The following is a 22,552-nucleotide window of genomic DNA, read 5'->3' on the forward strand; positions in this document are numbered from 1 at the left end:
AACTGGGACATTAAGGCATTGTTAGTAGAACTGATCCAACCATTCTGGAGGGAAATATTCAACTATGCCCAAAGGGCTATAAAACTATACATACCCTTTGATCCAGGAATACCGTTACTAGGTCTGTATCCCCAAAAAAAAATCTTTAAAAAAGGACCTACATGTACAAAAATATTTATATCAGCACTTTTTGTGGTGCAAAGAATTGGACATTGAGGGGAGGTACATCAATTTTGGAAAGGCTGAACAAGTCATGGTATATGAATGCAATGGAATCCTGTTATGCTATAAAAAATGAGCAGGAGGATTTCAGAAAAACCTGGGGAAAATTACATGAACTGATACTGAATGAAGTGAGCAGAACCAGGAGAACATTGTACACAGTAATAGCAATATTGTACAATGATCAACTATAATCATCCAAGATAGTTCCAAGACTTATGTTAAAATATGCTATCTACATCCAGAGAAAAAAACTATGGGGTCTGAATACAGATTGAAGAATACTATTTTCACTTTTTTGTTGTTGTTGTTTTCTTTCTCATGGTTTTTCCCTTTTGTTATGATTCTTCTTTTGCAGCATGACTAATATGGAAATATGTTTAATGTGATTGCCCATATATAGCCTATATCAGATTGCTTGCAGTTTTGGTAAAATGGGAGAAGAGAGAGAGGGAGAAGAAAATTTGGAATTCAAAATCTTATGAAAAATTGAATGTTGAAAACTATCTTTTCATGTAATTGTAAAAAAAAAGAAAATACTAGTTACAGAAAAAGAAAATAGCAACACAAAAAACCTGAAGCTTGGGACAATAACCCCTTCACCTGAAAAGCAGAGCCTAATTTTAACATAAAATTTAAAAGCAAGAGCAAAACCCACAAAAAGATGGGCAGAGATTATTTTCCAGCCAAAGACAGAATAAAGGGGCCCATGCTGGGCTGAAAGAAGAGTCCAACCCCCGAATCACACCAACACAGTCCCCATGTATGCTGTGCCAGAGGAACTTACTCCTGAACCTCCGAATCAGCTACAGTACTGCATCTTCTGGAAGTAACCTTATGGTCAGGTGAGAGGGCTGAATGGCTGGTTAGGGGGAAAATACAGGACTGTCTGCAGAACCTAAAGAGGAATTCAGCTATCACACCCCAGCAGGGAACCAGGAAGAAACCATGAGTGGCAAGAGGCCCAGGTGGGGAAAGAGTGCAGGCTCACTGAGGTTAAGAACCACCACAGCACACAAAGTTCTGTTGGCTGGTTAATTAGCAAGTTGGCTTGAGGTTATCTTTGGACCAGAGAACAGGCCAGGTGAGAGAAAAGCCTGCCCTCCCTCAAACTAAAACACATGGGACCCTCTGAAGCATGAAACAGTGTAGCTTGGAAGTAGGGCCCCACTGTAAGAGGGAGTTAAAAGTGAAGTAAAATACTGCAAGATGAGCAAGCTAAGAAACTTGAAAATTATAGAAAGTTTCTTTAGTGACAAGATTGAGGTACACTCTTAGAAGAGGCTAACAACCTTGGGGCCCCTACATCCAAAGCTTCCAAGAAAAACATGCATTGATCTTAGGCCATGGAAGCACTCAAAAGGGACTTTGAAGAGAAAGTAGGAGAGACAGAAGGAACATTTAGAGAGGTGGAGGAAAGAATGGAAAGAAAAATGAGAGCGATGCAGGAGAGTCATGAGAAAAAAGTCAACAGTTTGAAAAGCCAAACGGAAAAGGAGATACAAAAGCTCTCAGAAGGAAATAATTGCCTAAGAATTAGGATTGAGCAAATGGAAGCTAGTGACTTTATGAGAAAGCAAGACACAATAGAGCAAATCCAAATGAATGAAAAAATAGAGGGCAATATTAAACATCTCCTTGGAAAAACAGCTGACCTGGAAAATAGATCCAGGAGAGATAATTTGAAAATCATTGGACTACCTGAAAACCATGACCAAAACAAGAGATTAGAGACCATCCTCCAAGAGATTGTGAGGGAAAATTTCCCTGATATTCTAGAAGCAGAAGCTAAAATAGAAATTGAAAGAATCCACCAATCACCTCCTGAAAGAAATCCCAAAGGAAAACCTCCAGGAATATTATAGCCAAAATAGAGTAAATATCATGGGAAGGGAATAGGATGGAGGAAAACAGTTATGATGGTTGATTATAATGGCAAAATGTATGGTACCTACTTTGCTGGGCTATTGTGGAGAAAATTCTTTGTCAAGTTTACGTTACTATATAAAAGTTATGATGAACAGGATACTATCAGAAAAACCTTGAAAGGCCTACACGAACTGAAGCAGAGTAAGTACATATAGTAAGAACTCTCCACACTACAGGCATTTAAACATGGTTCATGAATGAATGAGAAATTCCCCTCCTTTCTTCCATTCTTCCTGATCTCCTCATCCCTCCTTCTCTCTTATCATCTCCATGTCATCAGCCTCTTATTTTTATATTCTCCCTTCTTCTTTTCCCCAGGTGACTATATAAGGCCTGAACACAGCTGCATGGAGTCCTGTCTAGGTCATTCATGAAATAAATGAAACACCTATTGACCATGATTCCTATTCTCCTCATACCAATACCCAAAAGGATTTAATATTAATTAAGATCTTAAATTCCTTATTACGTCAATGTCTTCTTCCGCCTTCCCATAAAAGGAACTTTGTATCTCCCAAGCAAAACTCTCTTGCCTCCCATATTAAATGTGAGTATTAGATACAATAGCATCTTGATGTCCTATGTCCCAATTTCTCCCATTTCTCTACAATAAGTTCTGAAGTTTGATTCCCTACAGCCAGCTTTATTTGCCCTCTGTTCATGGACCCCTCTCATACTCCAGTACCTAGTGTTGAGGGTGCAGAGCACCCCAGAATTTCTCTGGGGCACATCAAGGAATCTTCTCCTTGAGAAACTAAACCAGAGGACAGATACTCCTAGTGAGATAAGCGGAACCAAATCAGACTGAGCTAGCTTCCAGACCTTCACCCTTCATTCTGGTCTCCCTTACCCCTGGGGAGATAACTTTGAGTGTGGTTGTGGCCTTTGTGTCATGAAGAGAGAGATGGCTTGAGAGATTCATAGCCACCCCTCATCCAACTCCTCTAGCCACCACCAGTGGGGCATGGTCCTCCTTCACTAAAGGAACTTTCCACAAGCAGATGGTCACACCCCCATCAGTCCCCTATAAAAGTACCTGCCAGTCTCCTGCTCGAGGAGATTGGTACCTCAAAGCCACGTGCTTTGTTCCATACCTATCTCCCCATGAGAAGTCCAAGGATTTCTTTCATGGTTTCCCTTCCCCCCACTTCCCTTCCCTTGCCACTAAATAAACTACCATCTTATTCTAACTACTTTTGTGTGCAAGAAGGTGTAATTCTTTAAAGAGGAATTTCTAAGAACCCCTACCCCTAACCTAAACCCCGTACCCCATTTCCCCCATAACAGTAGGGAGGTACCTTCTATGTAGTGTATACCTGATAAATTTTTATTGAATTGAATTAATTTGAATGAATATTCCTCAGTCCTATGTCTTGTGTGAAGGGGAGCCCATTTCTTTTAGCTGCTCCTCCATTCTCCTTTCCCTATCTCACTCTCTTACACAGTATCCCCACATGCCTTTTTCCAAGCTGCCTTGCCAATGAGCATCTTTAACAGTCTTTTTTTTATTTCTATCAGCTATAGTGATAATACCCTGATCTGTAACTATGTAATCAATAGCCCTGGGAGTCATTACCACACTAGTTTTGATACAGGTCCTTCCTTTCCCCAATTAGCAAGGCAGCTCCAGTGGGGATAATGTATCCCCAAGGCTCACTGGCCAAATAGATAAAATAAAGGAAGTTATTCAAGAATCTTAACTGTCTATTAGAGAGTCAGAGATTGCTGGGCACCACAAGTCCTTCCTCTTACCCTTTTAGGACTAAATATTAAGCATCCAGGTTAACTTGTGTCCTTTGATACCACCCCTCCATTCTGTGACCTTAGATGCAGGAGATTTTTGATGTCATAAAGGGGTACATGAAAGACCAGTTAACTGGCAGAAGTGAGCAATGACATTCATTTTATTCATTGATAGGATATAAAAGCTGGACCTCACAGTTCATCTAATCCAATCTATACCGATACAAATATTTTATATCATCCACAATAAGTAGAAATCTAGCAGCCTCTGTTTGAAGACTCATGGTGAGTGAGAACTTCCCAAGGCACATCATTAAAGAACACATATATGTGTTCATTTACATGCGAACACTAATAATTATTTTTAAAAAAAAGGTTTTCTTGACTTCTATCATAAATCTGAACCTCTGCAGCTTCTATCATTACTCCTTGCTCTGCCCTCAAGGACCAAGAGGAAAAAAGCTAACCCTTCATTCACATGGCAACTTAACATGTTTTAGCTGTTATTTTATTCTCTCTAAATCTTTTCTCCTTCAACCAAAACATCCCCAGTTCCCTCAACCAATATAAGCATGGCATGTTCTCCAGTCATTTCACCACCCTAGTCACTCTCCTTGAGACATATTCCAGTTTGTCAATTTTGATCTGGTCTAGTGAAAGAGTGGACAAAAAGAATTATGAATTACATACCTTGTTAACTGTCAATACAAATTAGAGTGAACACAAATTCACTCTAAAGGTGAACTTGTTGTCTAATCTGATATTTTGGGGAAGAATTGAACCTCATTCAATTGTTCTGGACACAAGTTCTCATTCTTTTGTTTTGTTTTGGGGCTTGGGTGGTGTTTTTTGTTTCTTCTGTCATATAACACTGTGGATTTATAGTCAACTGGAAATAAACTATAACACTTTGGTTTATTTAAAGTGAGTTATATATAGTAATTTTTCAGTTTTTTTCAACCCCATTGATTTTTTCTCTTGCTTCTCTATTAAATAGTATGGTCCCTCAATACCAAAAGTGAACTATGAAAGCAAAGAAACACACAAAGCTTGGAGAATATAGGATGGAGGAGAGTAAAAGTGACATAGAATTCCCACTAGATTTTCCTCAAACTCCAGGCTCTAAAGCTTATAGAACTTTTAGTTCGGCAGAGCTAAGATGGCGGAGAGGCTGTGACTCCCACAAGCTTCAGATAAACCCGTCCATTCACGCCCAAATAATGCGGTAAAAATCAAAACCCAGAACAGCCTAATGCACATAACAACAGAGTGAGACTATTTCTCCGCAAAAGAGGGCAATTCTGATCACCTACTGATCAGACTGAACAGCTCAGCGTGCGGTCCGGACTCAGCCAGGGACACTGCTTCCAGCGCATGTCAGAGTCTTCCGCACCAGCAGCTTCTGAGGCTCTGATCACAGACTGGTGAGGGGGTTCGGCGGTAGGCCGGGGTAAAGTGGAAGCAGTATCTACTGGAGTTGGGGCAAAGTGCCCTGGGTCTGAACCAGTGGGCTGAATCGAGTGGTGGTGGCCCAGTGGGGGAGGGGTAAAAGCACACCAAGCTTCAGACCATAGAGAATCAGAGTTCAATCAAACTTCTGTTTCCGGGTCAAAGAGAAAGTGGCTGTGATTACTCACAAACCAGGCAGGCTGAGAAGAAGCCCAATCACCCCCTGGGCCACGCTGTAGCACAAACAGTGTGTCCTGGAAGCAGAGATATACTTTAAGAAGGAGTAAAAAGACAAGAAACAGTAAGCCAGGATGAGTAGGCAGAGAAAGCAGAAGACCATTGAAAACTTCTTTGGGGGAAAGGTAGACCACAATACATCCTCAGAAGAAGATAATAACAGGGTCCAAGCTCCAACATCCAAAGCTTCCAAGAAAAATATGAACTGGTCTCAGGCCATGGAAGCTCTCAAAAGGGACTTTGAAGAGAAAGTAGGAGAGATAGAACAAAGATGTAGAGAACGAGAGGAAGGAATGGAAAGAGAAATGAGAGCAATGCAGGAGAGTCATGAGAAAAAACTCAACAGTTTGAAAAGCCAAATGGAAAAGGAGATTAAAAAACTGTCTGCTGAAAATAATTGCCTAAGAATTAGGATTGAACAAATGGAAGCTAGTGACCTTATGAGAAACCAAGACACAGTAAAGCAAATCCAATTGAATGAAAAAATAGAGGGCAATGTGAAATATCTCCTTGGAAAAACAGCTGACCTAGAAAATAAATCTAGGAGAGATAATTTGAAAATCATTGGACTACCTGAAAACCATGACCAAAACAAGAACTTTTAGTTCATATGAGTAGGAAATTAGAGAGTTGGTGGGGGAGAGAGGAAGGATAAATAAAAAAAGAGTTAGGGGAAGGACAAAGATGAGGAAGAGAGTGAATAAGACTCACAATGAACTCCAATGTGATATTTTTTAAAAGCTCTGAAACTGTTTATCTGATGTCCCTTTCGTTTGATATCTTCCTCTTAGTGTTTTGGGTACAACACCCAACATAGGCTCCTCCACCTCTTACCCAGGTATATGGACACTTAGTCTCTTGACAAGATAGCTCATTCCAACTTGCCCTCATACTGGTTGGTGTAAATTCTCAGAAAAGAACCAACACTATATAGCAACACTAAAATTCTCTCAGTGTTCTAGAGATAACCCTGTGGAGGGAAAATTTATTCCCTTTACTCACCACTCTAGCTCTTGAGCTCCCACAGATGCATTCCTATTTATATAAACAGTCATTCATAATAATGACATTTTTGTATCTTAAACATAAACATTTACTTAATAATTAAGCAAAAAAAGAAATAATAGCATCAGTACTCACATATTAAAACAATTGAATGAATAATAAATATACCACTATCCACACATAAAACTGGGTCATACACAAACTAGGTATCTGTGGGAGGAAAAGGAACACACAGGAATTTAACAACAAGGCACATGAGTGAGGAAAACCCAAATGCTCAGGGTAATCCAAACCTCTGGAACCATAAACTTTGGTGTCCTATTTCTTTCTCAGGAACTTTCCGTATGAGTTCTTTGTTGAATGTAGCTGCTGTATTAAATAGATATTTTCATTACCAAGCTGGGTTGGTACAAGCTATGCTTGAATGACCTAATTGAGTACAATGTCTCAGCCAAACTAGTTGACCTCCACAGTAACTTCTTAAGTCTCTGTTACCAATCTGTTCCTGTAATCAATTAGACTTAATCCTCAATAGCAGCTGTAGTATATATCACTTCAAACTTCAAACTTAGCTGATGAAGTTGTGAAATCTGTCCTTCCATCTCTCACTTTCTTCTCTTCTCTTTCAAGTTTCCATTTCAGGATCCTCTTTTAAAATATTCCACCTTAGTTTATGATTAATAATCAAATTTTCTTCCTCTATAATCACATAAATTACATTAGTCTCAAAATAATATATCATACAACAGTTATTATATCCATATTTTCCAATTTTTCTATAGTTTGTTACCTTCATAACTCAAAAGAGTAAATTTGAGAATAACTATTTCAGCTATTGTTTTTCTTAGAATTCTGAGCAGACAGTTCAGCAACAAACATTAAAGGGACAGTACATACCCAGTTTATAAACCAAGAGAACTGTAAAAATTATATTAATAATAAAATGTACTAACATTTATATGAGTCTTTTTCATTTTACAGGTTGCCAGGGTGAGTCCTCAGTGCATTAGACTATGTAAGGAGACTGGAAATTGTACTCTCTTATAAGAGGGAAGGCATTTCAGTACGGCAAATAATGACTGCATTCCCATGAAAGAATGGATGTGAACTCTTCCACTAAGGAAGTACAAGAGGTTAGTTTTCTTTTTTTGTTTTTTTTTTCAGTGCATTATTACCATTTACCAATAATGCTTTTGTGATTTTTGATTCATCTGACAACTGAGTAACACAATCTATATTCTTTGACCACCTTTCACCCCAAAGTTGTGGAAACTAACTTAAACTCAATGAAAAAAAGTTACCAGCCTTTACAATCCTCACTAACTACCTTAGTAGATCAATATTAATAATGCCATTCTCCTTATACAGATGATGCCAGTGTTCCATTAACAGTAGGACTGTGTTTTGAGTTGTGCTTCCAACAGTGAGGATGAACTCATAATTATCCATTCCCATACTTTCACTTTGTTCCCCTTTAAATCAAGGGAGATGTATTTGTATAATGCCCAGGGAGAGGTAAAAATGCAGTCTGTGCCCATGGAACAGAGCAACCAGGGATCAGAAGGATTGGTGCCACTTATTCATCCCGCCGTCTCTTGTGCTGAGCAAAAACTCCAGTGGAACCAAGAATAAACAATGAAAGAATAGGAGAAGATGGCAAAAATTATTCTAGAACATAAAGGCTTGATATTTGTCATCCCTGTCAGGACTGTATTTCTGGCATTGATGGTTAGAGATATGACAGCTAACATTTAACATTTTTAAGGCCAGACCCATGAACTTCATTGTTATAAGATCCTCCCAATGAGAAACTCCATCTATCAATGCAGATCAGTACCTGCTCTGATACTGGCAGTCTTAGAGTCTTTCCTGGGGAACTGAAGGGATAGATGACTTATCCAGAGTAATGTCGCCAGTATGGATCAAAGTTAGGCTGTGAACTCAAGTCATCTTGATTCTGTGACTGGCTCTCTATCCATTCTGCCATGATGGAGACTTTTAAGCAATAAGAAAATCCCTTTTGTAGATTATCACATTATATCCTTCAAACAACTCCATGAGGTACTAGAAATATTATCATATGAATGTTCACAAATGCAATATGTGAGGACTTTGGACATGAGGATAGCTTTAGACATTTGGGATGAAAAAATCAAGGCTCAAAGAGGGTAAGAATTGTTATACAAGGCATGAAGCAAATCCAGTTCTCTCTTCACTCTCAATCTCTAACTCTTTTCCTCCTGAAATTAGCCAGTCTCCCTCCCTACCACAATTAGAGAACCAGAATCAGAGACAGAAATCAAGCAGAAGAACCTGTTCTTTAATGTTTGGAACACAAGTTCTGGCCCATTGCCCTCCACAAAGCTGCCTTGAACTCCTTATTTCTCAGACTATAAATCATGGGATTGAATAATGGGGTTAGAATAGTATAAGACACAGATATCAGAGCATCTTGGCTTGAGGTATAGTTGGTCTTAGGCCTCAAATAGATGAAGGAGGCACAGCCATAGTGGACAGTGACAACAATGAGGTGGGAGGCACAGGTAGAGAATGCCTTGTATCTCCCCACAGTGGAGGGGATCTTTAGTATGGCAGAGATGATACGAATATAGGAGGCCAGAATCAACAATAAAGGGATGACCAGGACAAATACACCTAGCATGAAGATGACCATCTGACTAAGACGAGTATGGTAGGACGCCAGCTTGAGAACAGGGGAAATGTCACAGAAGAAGTGATGGAGTTGGTTGGAAGAATGGAAAGGCAAGTGAAATACAAGAGATGTTGTAACCAAGGCAACTGTGAAGCCACAGGCACAGGCTGCAGCTACCAGTCCCAGACACGTCCCATGGACCATCAGCACTGTGTAACGAAGAGGATTGCAGATGGCTACATAGCGGTCATAGCCCATGGCTGCCAGTAGAAATGAGTGAGAGCAACCAAGGAAGAGGAAGGTGAACATCTGAATAGCGCAACCTACAAAAGAGATAGTTTTCTTTTGCGCCAGCAAGTCCACTAGCATCTTGGGCACTATGATAAAAGTGTAGCATGTCTCAAATGAGGAAAGAATTCCAAGGAAGAAGTACATGGGAGTATGGAGGGCTCGCTCCAGCAAGATAGTAGACAGGATCACAGCATTGGTGCCTAGAGTAAATAAGTAGAGGAGAAGAAACACCACAAACAGTAACTGCTGAAATTCAGCCAGAGTTGAGAATCCAAGAAAGACAAATTCACTCACATTTGTCTCATTGTTCTTCTCCATAGAGAACAAGTTCTTGGAAGATTCAGGAAAAGGGCTAGAGGCAGGACAATAGGAAGGAGTTCAGAAAGGGCATTGAAATGTGGTGCTAAGGGTAAATATGACAGATGTTCCCAAGTGTTTGATTCAAATTTCTGCATTCCTTCTCCAGAGTCTGAAGACGAGTCTAATGATGATACAAGACAAAGTACAAACCAAGTCATTGGCAATCAGGAAGTTTTTGCTGGAAATCTCATCTCAAGACTGGAATTGAACTGGTCAATTTGTGTGGTGTGACCATTCTCTTGATCAGATCCTGAAAGTAAAGGGAGTTTTGGTTTAGTAAAGGAGGTCTTCAACACCTCTATATGGGCTATTAACCTTCATAATCAGTCTAATCAGAATAAACAGGAATATTATCTCAAACCCCATTGCCCTACTCAAGGGCAGGCAGGTATAGCCATCCTCAGAAATGTTCCCATTTGAGGTTTCTCAAATTTGTATTTGAGGTTGGTGATGGGTGGCAAAGAGGGAAGCATCTGAATTTCTTTTAAAGATTTGTACATAGAAGTAAAACAACTATGATATCATCAGCCAAAAATATCCATAGCCTTTATGGTGCAGTGGGAAGAGTCTGGATGCATAGATCAGTAATCCCAGCAATACTTTGAAGATTATTTAATTCCTTTAGCCTTCAGTGTCCTCCTTTGTAAAATAAAGGTCTTCAACTCACCTTGAGGAGTAGGGAGCTCCCAGCCATTGCAGGTTTTCAAGCAAAGAATAGGCAACCATCCTGAAAAAAAACATGGACAATTGGGCGATGTGATATCAGCATCCTTTCTGCCTCTAACATTCTATGTACTGCAAGCTCCACATGGACCATAAACTAAGACATCTTAAGGATGTCACCCTCAGATCCAGTACTTCTTATTCCCCAAGCACCCTTTTTTCTGAATTTTCCATAATCTCTGCTTAGATAATAAAAAGGAAAAGAAGGAAGGAAGGAGGGAAGGCAAGGCAAGGCAAGGCAAGGCAAGGCAAGGCAAGGCAAGGCAAGGCAAGGCAAGGCAAGGCAAGGCAAGGCAAGGCAAGGCAAGGCAAGGCAAGGCAAGGCAAGGCAAGGGAAGGGAAGGGAAGGGAAGGCAAGGCAAGGCAAGGGAAGGAAAGGGAAGGGAAGGGAAGGCAAGGGAAGGCAAGGGAAGGCAAGGGAAGGGAAGGGAAAGGAGGGATGGAGGGAAAGAAAGGAGAGGAAGGGAGAAAAGGAGGAAGTCAACCTGGTTGTTGAAAACATTTAGATGCAGCCTCAGGTGATAAAGAAAAATTTTTCTCTTTATTTTGGGCTCTTAGAAGGAAATTTCTTAAGCAAATCTGGTGCTACTTCCTAAACCATGAAGTTTCCTTCATTAAAATGTAGCCTTAATCTAATGAAAAAGTGGGTAAAGTATTTACATTGCAGAAGTAAATAGAAGTAGGGAAAATATTTGGTTGATCTAGGTTGTCTAAGGAGACAATATAGCTAACATAAAGGGGAGGGGGATCCACTCATAAAATACAGGTTTGGACACAAACTGATATCCAATGAAAAAGTCAGATCCCTGTATGAATCATCCTTCACTTGGGATAGTATTAACATAGCCCCTATCTCTACACACACCCCTCCAAACTTTTGGCTTACCTGAGAGTCACTGATACTGATCTTCATTTGAGAGAGTAGTCCTTCTCTTAAATTGCCCATGGGTAGAATTCTGGCCACCATTCAGCCTCAACACAAAACAAAATCTTATCCTCAGTCCAGCTTTCCTACCATTTTTCTCCTCATTTCTCTGAAACAATGATGTGTTCAGATGTGTCTCTGGAAAACAGGATCCATACCAAAAAGATGAACATAAAGAGATGAGGGAACTTTCCTATGCTCCTGAGAAGAAATGAGACAGAAGTTTGGGGCCTTTGACCCCAAACTTCAATGTAACCATCCTCCTCCCTCCATCAGGCTCTTCAGTCACTAGCCATAGACAAAAATCCTAGCAGTTGCACTGACCAAACATGGAGTATGGTTCTTTATTGCTGGCTGTAATTATTAGTCTCAAGGCACTGGAGTGGCTTCTGTGGAGAGGTTTCACAGGGGATAATTAACAGTCAAGTTTCTCGTGGAAAATAGTCACCATTTGTTCATAAGTGGGCTCAGTCCTGAGTACCTGGGGAGCAGGGACCATGAACATCAGCAGCCCATGCATCAAATGGAAAGAGAAAACTAAAGAAAAACCCAAGAGACTTGCTGCATAGGCACTAATTATTGCAGTGGGGAAAAAATCTTAATGCTGAATCCTTACCTTATCTCTACTACTACTGACTTTGGACAAGTCATATAGCTCTCTGAGCTTAAGTGCCCTCCACTGTAAAGGCTGGGTAGTATTATCTACCTTCTTAACTTCACAGGCTTGAGGTAAAGATGGAGGAATTACAGATTTAGAACTAAAAAGGGACCTTAAATTTCAGTAGATTGATTAGATAAATCATTTATTAAGCACTTACTATATGTGTCAAACTCTGGGATAAACTCAGGGAATATAAATATAAGCATAAAGAAAATCCCTGCCCTCCAGGAGCTTACATTCCAACAAAGAAGACAGCACATAAAAGGGAGCTGAAAAGCAGGAAAACGATGGGAATATACATAATCTGTAGTCAGAAGCTAACCTAGTTTAAGGTTAAGGTAAACATGGCTAACAGGGGTCTTCTTCATCCTATCAAATGATTTTTATGAGACAAAAGTGGTGCTGATACCTAAACCAGAAAGAGCAAAACAGAGAAAGAAAATTATAGACCAATTTCCCTAATGAATATCAATGCAAAAATTCTAAATATAATATTAGTAAAGAGATTATAGCTATTTATCACCAGGATAATACACTATGACCAGGTGGGAATATACCAGGAATGCAGGGCTGGTTCAATATTAGGAAAACTATCAACATAATCTATCATATCAATAACAAAACTCACCAAAATTATATGAATATCTCAGTAGATGCAGAGAAAGCTTTTGAAAAAATACAGCACCATCCCTATTAAAAACACTAGAGAGCATAGGAATAAACAGAACTACCTTAAGATGATAAACAGTATTTATCTAAAACCATTAGCAAGTGTTACATGTAATGGGGATGTTAGAAGCCTTCCCAATAACATCAGGGGCAAAACAAAAATGTCCATTATCACCACTATTATTCAATATTGTACTAGAAATTTTAGCTTTAGTAATAGGAGAAGAAAAAGAAATTGAAGGAACTTGAATAGGCAAGGAGAAACCAAAACTATCACTCTTTGCAGATGATATAATGGTATACTTAGAGAATCCTAAAGAATCAACTAAAAAACTACTTGAAACAATTAACTTTATCAAAGTTTGAGGATATGAAATAAACCCACATAAATCATCAGCATTTCTTTATATTACCAAAAACGTCCAGCAGCAAGAGACAGAAAGAGAAATTCCATTTAAAATAACTGTAGACAATATAAAATATTTGAGAGTCTACCTGCCAAGACAAACCCAGGAACTATATGAACACAATTACAAAACACTTTTCATGCATAAAATAAAATAAAAGCATATCTAAACAAATGGGGACCTATCAGTTGTTCATGGGTAGACCAAGCTAATGTAATAAAAATTACAATTCTATCTAAATTAATTTACTTATTCTGTGCCATACCAATCAAACTACAAAAGCTATTTCATAGTACAAGAAAAAAATAATAACAAAATTCATGGTCAAGAATATCAAGGGAATTAATGAAAAATTGCAAGGGTGACCTAATCATGCCAGATCTAAAACTGAATTATAAAGCAGCAAACATCAAAAACATTTGGTATTGGCTAAGAAATAGGATCAGTGAAATAGGTACAGCACACAAAGCACAGTAATAAATGAATATTGCAATTTCCTGTTTGATAAACCCAAAGATTCCAGCCTCCAGCATAAAAACTCACCATTTGACAAAAACTGCTGGGACAACTCAAAAATAGTATGGCAGAAACTTGCCAAAGACCAACATCTTACACTGTATAAATGGTGTAAGATAGTCTATATGGGTAAAATGGGTACATGATCTAGACATAAATGGTGATTCCATAGGCAAACTAGAAAAGAAAGGAATAGTTTATTTGTCAGATCTATGGAGAGGGGAAGAATTTATGACCAAAGATGAGATAGAGAACATTATAAAATGCAAAATTGATCATTTTAATTGCATTTAATTAAAAAAAAGATTTTGCACAAACAAAATCAATGGAACAAAGATTAGAAGGAAAGCAGAAAGCTGGGAAACAATTTTTATAAGCAGTGTTTCTGATAAAGGCCTGATTTCTAAAATATATAGAGAACTGGATCGAATTTTTTAAGAATACAAGTCATTCTCTAATTGAGAAATGGTCAAAGGATATGATGAGGCAGCTTTCAAATGAAGAAATTAAAGCTATCTGTAGGAATATGAAAAAATGTTCTCAATCACTATTGTTATTTGTCCTTCATTCTCAAAGAGGACCATGACATCTGGATGATATCATGAATTGCACTAAATTGGATTTAAGTGTGGGAGGGCTATGCAATGTTACCAACTTCACTCTCACATCCAGAGCCATCTGGGTCCAGTGGAAAGATATAGATATAGATGTGGAGATAGAGATAGAGATAGAAATAGATATCAGGGTGACTAGAGATGGCTCTACAAGTTTAAGGCAATTGGAGTTAAGTGACTTGCCCAGGGTCACACAGCTAGTAAGTGTCTGAGCTGAGATTTGAAGTCAGGTATTCCTGATTCCAGGACCAGTACTTTATCCACTGCGCCACCTAGCTGCCCCACAACTGATTAGATAAATGAAAATTAAAACTACTCTTAAGTAACACCTCACACCTATTCAACTGGCTAATGTGACCAAAAAAAAAAAAATGGATTGGAACACTAATGTACTCTTGATGGTGCTGTGAACTGATCCAAACATTGTGAGGAGCAATTTGGAACCATGCCCAAAAGGCTATAAAATCCTGCATACTCTTTGACGTGGCAGTACCACTACTAGGTCTATATCCCAAAGGGATCATAAAAGGGGAAAGGACCTACATATATGAAAATATTTATAGCTATTCTTTTTGTAGTGACAAAGAGTTGGAAACAGAAAGGACATAGATTAATATGGAAATAGCTAAACAATTTGTGGTATATGAATGTAATGGAATACTATTGTGCTACAAGAGATGATCAGCAGACAGATTTCAGAAAAACCTAGAAAGACATACATGAATTGATGCTGAGTGAAATGAGCAGCACCAAAAGAACATTGTACACAGTAACAACAACATTGTGTGATGATCAACTGTGATAGATTTAGCTCTTCTCTGCAATACAATGATCCAAGACAATGCCAAAAGACTCATGATAGAAAATGTTCTCCACATGCAGAAAAAGAACAATGGAGTCTGGATGCAGATGGAAGCATACTATTTTCACTTCTGTTGTTGCTGGGTATTTTGTTTGTTTGTTTCTTCTTTCTTTTGTTTTTTCTTTTGTTCTGATTCTTCTTTCACAATATGACTAATGTGGAAATATGTTTACCATGATTGTAATGAATGACCTTTATCAGATTGCTTGCTGGCTTCAGGAGGGGTGAGAGAAGGGAAGAAGGGAGAAAAATTTGGAACTCAAAATCTTACAAAAATGAATGTTAAAAATTATCTTTAACTGTAATTTGGGAAAATAAAATACCGATCCACAGGGACTCTTCTTCAAACAGAGGGTTAGAGGAGGAACCCACCAAATACAGGAAGTTGAAAGGAGAGAGTGTGCCTACTGTATGAAAAGGCAGTTGAGGTAGAAGTTGGAAAGCAGGTTGGGAGAGCCAGAAGCTGATCCTGAAGAATGGTTATCTAATCTAAACCAATCCCTTCAATTTACTGATGAGGAAACCAAAACCCAGAGAGCTTGGTGGTTGTTGTACTTTGAAGAGGACCAAAATGACATCACTATGTTGGGGTCAAGGTACCATATGTCTGACTGTGGCTAATCAGACCAATAGCAGCATGGAAGACTCTACCACAGGTTGAGCACAAATAGTCTGTATGAACATTTGGAGTATAGATGTCTCTAAATTTACACATCTCATGTTTCTTTTGAGCTACTGCAATTCTGCTTTGCTCATAGAGCAGAGGGTTTTCTTTTTTTATCGAATAGAATTTTATTTTATTTTCGAAAATATATGTAAAAACAAATTTTAACATCAATTTTTTAAAAAAAAATTGTGTTCCAACTTCTCTTCTTCCTCCATTCCCACCCCCCACCCACTAGAACTCAAGCATTTCAAAATGTTATACATGAGCAGTCATGGAAAACATTCCCACATTAGCTAGGTTGTGAGAGAAAACAGTCAAAAAAACCACAAAACTTCAGATTGAGGAATTGTCAAAGAGGAAAAAAAATTTTTTTTAAATGTGTTTTCAGGGGCAGCTAGGTGGTGCAATGGACAGAGCACTGGCCCTGGAATCAGGAGCACCTGAGCTCAAATCTGGCCTCAGACACTCAACACCCACTAGTTGTGTGACCCTGGGCATGTCACTCAACCTCAACTGCCTCACCAAAAAAGAAAAAAGAAAAAGAAAAAAAAATGTGTTTCCATCTATTTTCAGATACTATCACTCTGTAGATGGGTTGCTATTTTATAAGTCCTCCAGGGTTATATTGAATCATTGCCTTGCTGAAAATAACCACATGCTTCCCAGCAGATCATCTTACACTTTTGCTGTTATTTTGTATACAATACATTTCATTCTGCTTCAGTTCATGTAGGTCTTTCCAGGTTTTTCTGATAGTATCCTGTTCATCATAACCTAAATAAAGTACCTTAAACTGGACGAAGAATTTTCTTCATATTAGCCCAGCAAAGTAGGTACTATACGTTTTGCCATTATATTCAATCATCATAACTATTTCCCTCCATCCTATTCCTTTCCCATGATATTTACTCTATTTTCTATCTTCTTTTAACCTATTCCTCCTCAAAAGTGTTTTACTTCTGACTGTCCCCTCCCCTACTCTTCACTCCCTTTTTTTTCACCCTTCCTTCCTTATCCTCTTCCCCTCATACTTTCCTGTAGGGTTAAATAGATTACTCCTCCCAACTGGGTGTGAATGTTATTCCCTCCATGAGCCAACTCTGATGAGTTTAAGGTCTTTGAGCTAATTCTGTGTTCCAAATTTTCTTCCTCCCTCTCTCCTCCACCCTCCCTATGAAATCAAGCAATTCAATATGTCATACTTGTGCAGTTATGCAGAACATCTTTACCTTCCTCGAAAGTATTTTGCTTTTTACTGCTCTCTCCCCCAATCTGCCCTTCCCTCCTTCCCCTCTCCCCTCCTTATCTCCCTCCTCTCCCTCAGGGCAAAAATATATTACTATACCCACTTGAGTATGTATGTTAGTCCTTCTTTGAGTCAATTCTGATGATATTAAGGTTCACTCACTCCCCAATTCCTTGCCCATCTTCCTCTCCCCTCCATAAGCTTTTTTCTTGTTTCCTTCATGTGAACAACTTCTCCCCAGACCATCTCTCCCCTTCCCCACCCCCCAGTCTATTTCTCCTACACCTCAACCCTATTTTAAAGATGTCATTATGGGTTAGTTAGGTGGCACAGTGGACAATGCACCAGCCCTGGACCCAGGAGGCCCCAAGCCCAAATCTGGCCCCAGACATAAGACACCCCACAAAGAACAAAACATAAATGCTTTACAGATATCATCCCTTCATATTCAGTTCAGACTTGTGTCCTCTGTTAATTCCTTACTGAGATAGTTCTTATGAATTTGAAGTATTATCTTCCCATGTAGGAATATAAACAGTTTGATCTTTTCATATCCCTCATGAAGTCTTTTTCCTGTTTATCTTTTTATGCTTCTCCAGGGTCTTGTATTTGAAAGTCAAATTTTCTATTCAGTTCAGGTCTTTTCATAACAAATGCCTGAAAATCTTCTTTCTCATTGAAATTCCATGTTTTCCTCTGAAAGATGATGTTTAGTTTTGCTGGGTATGTGATTTTTGGCTGTAGTCCCAGTTCCTTTGCCCTCTGGAATATCATATTCCATGCCCTCCACTCCTTTAATGTAGAAGCTGCTAGATCTTGCTCTATCCTTATTGGAGCTCCACAGTATTTGAATTCCTTTTTTCTAGCTGCTTGCAATATTTTCTCCTTGACCTGGGAGTTCTGGAATTTGGCTATAATATTCCTGGAGGTTTTCCTTTTGGGACCTCTTTCAGGAGGTGATCAGTGGATTCTTCCAATTTCTATTTTAGCTTCTGCTTCTAGAATATCAGGGAAATTTTCCCTCAAAATCTCTTGGAAGATGGTCTCTAAGTTCTTGTTTTGGTCATGGTTTTCAGGTAGTCCAATGATTTTCAAATTATCTCTCCTAGATTTATTTTCTAGGTCAGCTGTTTTTCCAAGGAGATATTTCACATTGCCCTCTATTTTTTCATTCAATTGGATTTGCTTTACTGTGTCTTGGTTTCTCATAAGGTCATTAGCTTCCATTTGTTCAATCCTAATTCTTAGGCAATTATTTTCAGCAGACAGTTTTTTAATCTCCTTTTCCATCTGGCTTTTCAAACTGTTGAGTTTTTTCTTATGACTCTCCTGCATTGCTCTCATTTCTCTTTCCATTCCTTCCTCTCGTTCTCTACATCTTTGTTCTATCTCTCCTACTTTCTCTTCAAAGTCCCTTTTGAGAGCTTCCATGGCCTGAGACCAGTTCATATTTTTCTTGGAAGCTTTGGATGTTGGAGCTTGGACCCTGTTATTATCTTCTTCTGAGGATGTATTGTGGTCTACCTTTCCCCCAAAGAAGTTTTCAATGGTCTTCTGCTTTCTCTGCCTACTCATCCTGGCTTATGATTTCTTGGCTTTTTACTCCTTCTTAAAGTATATCGCTGCTTTCAGGACACACTGTTCATGCTACAGCATGGCCCAGGGAGTGATTGGGCTTCTTCTCAGCCTTCCTGGTTTGTGAGTAATCACAGCCGCTTTCTCTTTGACCCGGAAACAGAAGTCTGTTTGAACTCTGATTCTCTATGGTCGGAAGCTTGGTGTGCTTTTACCCCTCCCCCACTGGGCCACCACCACTCGATTCAGCCCACTGGTTCAGACCCAGGGCGCTTTGCCCCAACTCCAGTAGATACTGCCTCCACTTCACCCCGGCCTACCTCCGAACCCCCTCACCAGTCCATGATTGGAGCCTCAGAAGCTGCTGGTGCTGAAGACTCTCACATGCACTGGAAGCAGTGTCCCTGGCTGGGTTCGGACTGCATGCTGAGCTGTTCAGCCTGATCAATAGGTGATCAGAATTGCCTTCTTTTGTGGAGAAATAGTCTCACTCTGTTCTTATGTGCATTAGGTTGTTCTGGGTTTTGTTTTTTTACCTCAATATTTGGGCATGAGTGGATGGGTTTATCTGGAGCTTGTGGGAGTCACAGCCTCTCTTCCACCATCTTGGCTCCACCCCGATGAGGCAGAGAGGGTTTTCTTTGATGCTGGCACAACATGCTAGGTAGTCCTGTGCCAGTGTCTTCCATGTCTTACAATCAATTCCAAAGTTCTTCAAAGAGACTTTAAGAGTGTGCTTGGGGAAAGGATTCTGGGAAGATGGCAGAGTAGGTCAGAAAATTTTCAGCTCTCCAAATTTCCTCCAAAAAAAGACAGAATGTTGTCTCTGAAGGAAGCCAAAATAAACAAAAGTTGGGATAAAGTAGTTTTCTTCCTCAATCACTTTGAGAAAACCTTCAGGAAAGACCCAGATCCCTGGGGCAGAAGTTCAGCCTAAGTAAAGTGCAAACACCCACAGACCAACTCTTCAGAATCAACAAACAACAAGCCCAGGGTGCAGCTGGGATTGGGACAGAGCCTCAGCTTTAGAAACTTTCTTTGCAAGGAGAGTTGGGGGGGGGGGCAGAGTTGGTGAGGGGAGAAAGGGGTCTGATAGCTGAGTTGTAGTTATTGTTGTTTACCCTACATTCTCAAAGAGTACTATGACATTGGGGTGATGTCATGGCTTGCAAGGGAATTGTATTTTTAAGTGAGGGAGGATAGCAAAGTTACCAACCTCACTCTCTCCTCCAAAGCCATCAGGGTCCAGAGACACACACACATGTATGTATGTTTACAAATTTATGTATATGTGTGTATGTATGTGTATATCTATTTTTAATCACAGCCTTGTTGGGGGGGATGAAGATATAGTAAAAAGTGCACAGCAGAGAACAAAAGAAAACATACAAGGAAGCAATGAAAAGCTGGGTAGCTTGGAAAATAATGTATTCATTTTGTAGGGTTTTTTCAAAATGAAAATTTATTGTTTTATATTGAATCCTCTCATGTTCTGCTGTGTACATGGCGAGGTTTGGGGCTTTTTTTTCTTGTTTTGTATTTAAGTTTAAAATAAATAAATATTTTAAAGTGTCTTTATATCACCTTCTGAGTTCCATGTGAGCACTTGCCTTATGTGAGATGTCTGTAAAATAATCTTTTAGGCAAATGTATGTTTGGCATCTGAACAACATTGCAAGTCCATTGGTTGATTTTGCTCTCTTTTCAGTAGAATTGTGCAGGGCCAGCTAGGTGGCACACTGGATAGAGCACCAGCCCTGGAATCAGGAGTACCTAAGTTCAAATCCAGCCTCAGACACTTGACACTTACTAGCTGTGTGACCCTGGGCAAGTCACTTAACCCCCATTGCCCTAAAAAGAAAAGAAAAGAAAAGAAAAGTACAATTGTGCTCTCTGCAGTAGAATTTGAATGCTTGGCAATTCGGCTCCAGAGGAGACCTCAGTGTCTAGTACCTTATTTTGCCAGGTGATATTCAGAATATTCCTAAGACAATTAAAATGGAAGAATTTCCATTTCCTGGCATGGCCCTGGTATGCTGTCCAGATTTCTCAGAGGTTAATTTCTTGAGGCCATAAGGTAGAAGTGGGTAGAGCTGGGATTTGGAGGAGGTCTTTAGATGCCAAATGTAGCACACTTTCTATTATTTCACACTGCTTCCCTATATCAAGTGAGAACAAAGGGTCTGTGGGTGGCAATCTCATCCATGTGGGTATTTCCTGTAGTGAGGAAGACAGCAACCTCTCCATACTTTCTCATCTTGTACAATTCTTGTCCATGTTTTCCCAAAAATTCTCCATATAGAGAGAATCTACCCAATTTTCTTGAGTTGTTCCTTTAGATCAGAGAATCTTAACTTTCTTTGTGTCATGGATCTCTTTGGCCAAGTGTCCACTGATTGGTATTTAACATCCAGCTCCTTGGGGCACAGGGTGGGGGGTGTGAGGGGGGTGGGGTGTCTACATACTTTTAAGTTTAATCTGCATTGTTAACATTTCTCTATCTCTTTCTGAACTCTAAACAAACGAAAAGCAATAAATCAAAACCTGATCTGTAGTGTTTCCTAATTTCTTTGGTAAAAATGCTCACACTGAAAATTTAATAATTGACTTTCATGAGCCAGTATGAGCTAGTTAAGGCCTACTTGTACTCTTAGCAGTCAGGTGAAGCCTAGGGACCCCTTCTCAGAAGAATGTTTTAAAATAATTGAAAGAAATGTTAAAATTCAGTTAAAGGTTAAGAAAAATAAAGCTGTAATTTGAAATCTAACCAGAGTCTCTTTAGAGGACCGTGAATCCCAGGTTACCAGTCCCTGCACTTCATCTTTTAATATTCTGTGGGTACCAGTGGATGATTTGGCTATCTATTTTTTAAATCAATTATTCTCATCACATGACTGTATGACTTCCTTTTCCTCTCAATCACTTCTTTGATTATATTTTGCATTTCATTCCTTTTTGCACGAGCTATAATCAAAAAAATTTTTAAACATAGATTTGCATGAAATAATGAAGAGTGAAATGAACAGAACAAAGAGAACATTGTATGTAGTAATGGCAATATTTTTTTAAGAAAAACTTTGAGCAAATAAGTCATTCTGACCATTATAAATACCCAAATTAACTACAAAGGACATATGAAGTAAGATACTATCTTCATCCAGAGAAAGAATTGATAGATAGAAATATGTATATAATGATTTTTATAGATATATACATATTTGTGTCTAATGGTAGCCACCTGCGAGGAGGGAAGGGAAGGAAAAAGAGGTGGAAAAGAAATTTACCTGATAACTTTATCATATATCTAAAAAGAATAGCAAGTTGCACATAATAGATTTGCAGTTTCGTGTGCAATTATCTTTTTTATCATACTATGTGATGGAAATGCTTACTTTTTCCCACAAATTAAAAATAAGAATGTAAAACTTTATGCAAATATGATGTATTTGCATTCATTGTGAAGGAAAAGGAATTTATTACCAATATGTCATTAAAGGCTGGTTTACACTAGGAAATCATCAAAATAATTCCAATCCCACAAAATGGCCCCAATTGATCCAGAATAAACTAAGTAGTTGAGTATAGTCCTGGATCCACACTCAAAACTGATTTCTCCAGTTAGCCCAGAACCAGGAAATGGTAGGTTAAGGAAGGTTACCATGATATAAATGAATGAGAACTGGACTAGGAATCAGGAAATGTGAATTGGATTCCTAAATTGTTTATTAACCAGTTTTGTGACTTTAAGGTAAGATACTTCACCTATCTGGGGCCTCACTTTTCTCATCTCCAAAATGA

The 22,552-nt window shown here is 39.0% G+C and overlaps 1 pseudogene; it reads right to left on the reverse strand.

Moving 5' to 3' along the window:
- Positions 1-8,884: 8,884 nt before the first annotated feature.
- On the reverse strand, positions 8,885-9,981 carry LOC122754737 (annotated as a pseudogene).
- Between the last annotated feature and the right edge of the window lie 12,571 nt (positions 9,982-22,552).

The sequence above is a fragment of the Dromiciops gliroides genome, chromosome 4, assembly GCF_019393635.1.
Source record: "Dromiciops gliroides isolate mDroGli1 chromosome 4, mDroGli1.pri, whole genome shotgun sequence".
Lineage (NCBI taxonomy): Eukaryota > Metazoa > Chordata > Mammalia > Microbiotheria > Microbiotheriidae > Dromiciops > Dromiciops gliroides.